Below are 4,621 nucleotides of genomic sequence, written 5' to 3'. Positions count from 1 at the left end.
GGATCTGATATTGTGTTAAAAAGGGGGTTCTAGATATAAGTTGGAGTGGAGATCTCCAGTTATCCCTGGATGCAGCAGCAGAGGGTCACTAGTGTGTGGGTAAGCTGTGGAGTTTGTTAGTCGAGATGGGATAAGTGATCAGCGGATTTCTCTGGGGAAATAGCTAATTTCGAGGTTTTAACAGTAAGGTTACCGGTGTTGGTTTACTGTGAGGTATGGACAGATAAGGGTACTATATGAAAGGGGTATAGGGTGTTATCCTCTAGTGTTGAGGAAGGTTCGAGTTGACAAGGAATTTATCAATAGATGAGCAGAGTTAATTCCACCCATGGTTAAGAGGATGAAAGATCCTGATTAGAGGGTTATGTTAAATGTTGAGGCAGAGGGATGCCTGGAATTGGTACTCGGGCTGAGGTACTAGCTTAGTGGGTTGGAAAGAACCTAGATGATGAATGGTTAGAAGAGATTTTAAAGACATGATTTGAACTGTGGAGACGGGTGGACTAATAAGTTTGGTTTGGACTGTTGAGGGTAACGACAGTGTAAATCAATGGGTCCGGTGAATTGGATAATTCATTTCAGGAATTTCTACTGGCGGATGTATCCGGAATTGATGGCGACCTATTTAAGGATTTGAGATCGGGAATAGTCTAAGGTATTTGGGCTGCGCTGAGGTATGAGGTTATCGTCTGTATGTGGATGGCAGAGAGAGCCATGTTGTTAGAGGAACTGATGGTTGATGATTAGAGCATGAGTGCTAGAGCCGCAGGGGCAGTGTTTCCTTTGATGGAATTAGTGAAGAGAATTGTGATAATCGAGTTGAAGGGACCCCTGATAGTGTTGTGGCCTCTGGATTCGCCAAGAAGGGCGGAAAGGTCTGATTGATAAGATGGTACTTTTATTGCTAGAGCGCAGCAAGGTTGGATTCTCAATTGTTGAGGTAGAAAGGACTCCAAACAGTGCTTGGGCACCTAGATTGAGATTGGAAAGAAGCCTGATCGAAAAGGTAGTTATCGAGATGTTAGGATGGATTTCCCATGGTGCGGGAAACGGAGAACTGGAATGCATCGATACATTCGAGGTTCGAGGCTGAGTCCTCAAGGATGAGTATTTAACTGACGAGCTTATGCTTTGGGCATGTAACGAACTTGAAGGGCTCGGTGTTGAGAATGTTCCGAGAGGGAGATGGACATAGAGAAGTTGCCTCAAAGGTGCCATTTGAGAGGCCGAGGACAGTTATACTTATTGAGAAGGAATTAGAAACTCTGGCAGATGGATTGTTGAGGATATCATCTGGAGTACGTAAAGGAGGCAGAGCTGACCAGTGGGAAAGTTATGTGCGTATGCAAAGAAAGATTTAGGGAATACTTCAAGGTCAGACTACAGATAGGATTGGTATAAGGGATGTTGTAGAAGACGGTTTTGGCCGACAAAAAGTCTATTGGAGCAATCGAAGGAATCTGAGCATGGTGTAGCTAGTGTGTTATACTGCGAGGATTGCTAGTATCGTCGGGTTAGGACGAAAAGTACAATTTTGGATACAAGATGGGACGATGTCCCCAAGAGTTGATCTACGACCTGGTAATTGCCAGTTGGAAACCAAGGATAGAGACATTTCGTGGATTGTCTAGTTGCGCCGGCTAGAGTGTGAGGAGTTGGTAACAAAGATTCTGGAATGGTTCAAGCTACAGCGGCACAGGTAAGTTCTTTAGACAGAGAATGCATGAACGGTGTGGGCAAGTCCCCTTCAAGCTCACGAGCAGTGCATGTGGATTACTCCCAGACGGAAATGGTGAGCAACTGATTATTATGCTGAAGACGTTAGTACCCAGAAGGCAGAGTCTCAGGTAAGGTTCTACGGAGTGTTAGTCGGGTGTCGTCAGGAGTTCTCATATTACAGCTGCAAGAAGAAAGGACAGGTATGAGAAGATTTGATCTGAAGTCACAAAGAAGCTAATGAAGAACGTCTGAAGAATAGAAAGCACAACAAGACTGGTAAGCGCGTCATCTACTGCATAAGCACCTCCGGTGATTTCTACATCAAAGATGAGGAGAACAGTAAAACTTGAGGTTAGACGGATTGAGTGGTGTCAAATCAGAAAGAAATTCAGAAGACAAGGTAAGATTTGATTGGTTACGGACGATGATGGAATTTGCGTGTGTTTTGATTAAGTAAAGAGTGATGGCATAAAGGACTTGATCTATGATGAGGACATGGACTTGTAGGGGTGCATCACGGATTAGGCATGCCCAGGCGCATCTGGCGCGAGGTTGGATCGAACCTTGCGGGAGACGAAAGTATGAACCTGGTTGATACACTTAGAACGTTAAGTTGACAGTTAGGCATATCATAAGGTGCTTGAGTATTGGGTATTAGTAAGAAAGAAAGCGTTGAAGACACAGAGGTGGTGAAAAGTAACGGACAGATGATCAGTGTTTGAAATCCTTGATTGAGCGAGGGGAGTTATAATTGGAGACGGAACTCCTAGCTGTGAGGCGTGTGTCAGTCAGGGGATAGCGCCATAGACTGTAATAGAGTGGACAAGGCGACGACTGAGTTTGGCGTAACGCTAGTAGGTATGATTAGCTGGTGAGTGTCAATGATCTATGGAATTCAAAGTGTTGGCTTGAGATCAAGCAAGGAAGGACCCTGCTAAGGTAGTACAAGTTGGGATACCAGGAATGGATGAAGGATCCAATTAGATTTGGTTTATGAACGAGAATTCTGAATGGATATCATTCCACCTCCTAGGGTACGTTGTACCGGGAGGGTCGAGCGGGTGACAGAATCTAGTGTTTTCCTTTGGACCCTGAGGGGTTAAGTGATGTGGTAGTGTATGATGGGAATAGACCACTTTAGACCTTGAGTAAGGTGTTTGGGCATGAAAAGTTTTAACTCAGTTGATGGAGTTAATGTGGTTGGGTCAAGTGAACTGGTTTCAGGATGGAGCACCGATGATATCGAATTGAGACCCTATAGTATTTTAAATTTTGGAATGGATTTAGAGAACGAAAAGAACATAGTGGGAACCTGGAATTGTCAGTTGATTGCAAGTGAAGTGGCAGTTTGAAAGCTTATCGGATATCTTAAGGAATTAAGCGCTGAGTAGGCGAATACTTGAGGTATTAAGGGAAGTGTAATCCCTGTTGAGTTGGTCGTGGTGGCAAATGCTGGCGTCTTGTTAAAGTAACACGACATAGGACATGGTAAGAGGTGAAGGATAGTGAATACTACGATTTGGCATTGGTTCAGAGAGAGCGTCGAAAAGGTTGTTGGAACTCTTAAGGCAGGAGTGTCTGCCTATTTGAAAGCATAAGAGCTGGTAAATTGTTAAATTACGAGGAAACAAAGCTCCGGAAGGAAAGAGCTGCATCTCTGCACAATAACAGACGAGGATCTGTAAGGTGTTCAGAGAAAGAAGGGGGAGTTCTGACTCTTGATTCAACATAAAATTCTGAACTTGTACTAAGGGTTAGGCCAGCGGGGCCTACAAGTTGATCCCACCTGGTAGAGGTGATGACTTTTGGGTATCTCTAGAATCAGGAATAAGACAATGAATTGGTCATTGTAATCTAGGCAGACCCTGAGGCTTCAGCAGGGTTGCAGTGTAAACGAGAGGCTATCGAGTGTATGGCCGTTAGACAAGATCTTGTGGGGCAAGATTGTTGCGCCTGGAAGAGAGTTGTTGGAAACTAAAGTAAGGGCGGTGGACCTTGGGATTCAGGGTCAGAGTTGCGAGTTTACTGATTGATGTGTTTGGATAAATTTCGAGGACGAAATTCTTATGAGGAGGGGATAGGTGTAACAACCCAAAATCGCTAATAAGGCTTAAGGGCCTTGATTAGTGTGCCAGGAGGGCATGTTGGGATTTATGTGTGATTTTATGAGTTAAATGCATGGTTATGATTTAAAGCGTGTTCGGTGACTATTTGATTATTTGAGATGGATGACTATGTATATTAGTATGCATGTAGGCTCGGATTGTGTTAGAAGGGCATAATTGTAATTTTGGCCATGTTGGGCATAACTGTATTAATATGTGATGATTGTTGAGACCACAGTGGTATGTGGGTATATCCGTGATTTGTAACTTTCGGCACGAGGCGATCCTAGAGCTGGATAGCGGGGAAAAGTCACAACGGGGCATTATGATTGACTTTGGACAAGTCAAGGAGTATTTTTGATATTGGGTTATGAAAATAAATAATTGGAGATATATTTGAGGTTAGGATGTCTAGGCGGGAATACTGGGGGATTTTACCATTTTTGCCTCGGGGATATCTTGGTACCCCGAACCTTGAGGTAACCAGCTTAAGTTATAAAAACAAAACAAATAAACCATTTGGAGACTTGGAAAAACCGACCCAGCCTCCACCCTCTCTTCTTCTTCTTCTTTCTTTCCTCTTTCTTTCATGAAATCCACAGAAATCTTAGGAGAAATCAAGCTTGAATTTCTGAAAATTGATGGTGGGATTTGGAGGTTTAGCTCAAGAGTTAATCAAGAACAAATCAGGGTAAAGGTAAGCAATTAATTCTTTTTCTCAAGTTAAATTCTGAGATTTTGTTGGGTTGTGAATGTTTATGGATTTTGATCTTCAAGGTGGAGTTTGAGGCTTGAAA

The sequence above is a fragment of the Humulus lupulus genome, chromosome 5, assembly GCF_963169125.1.
Source record: "Humulus lupulus chromosome 5, drHumLupu1.1, whole genome shotgun sequence".
NCBI classification, from domain to species: domain Eukaryota; kingdom Viridiplantae; phylum Streptophyta; class Magnoliopsida; order Rosales; family Cannabaceae; genus Humulus; species Humulus lupulus.
The sequence above is the reverse complement of the archived record's forward strand: the minus strand, read 5'-3'. Positions refer to the sequence as shown.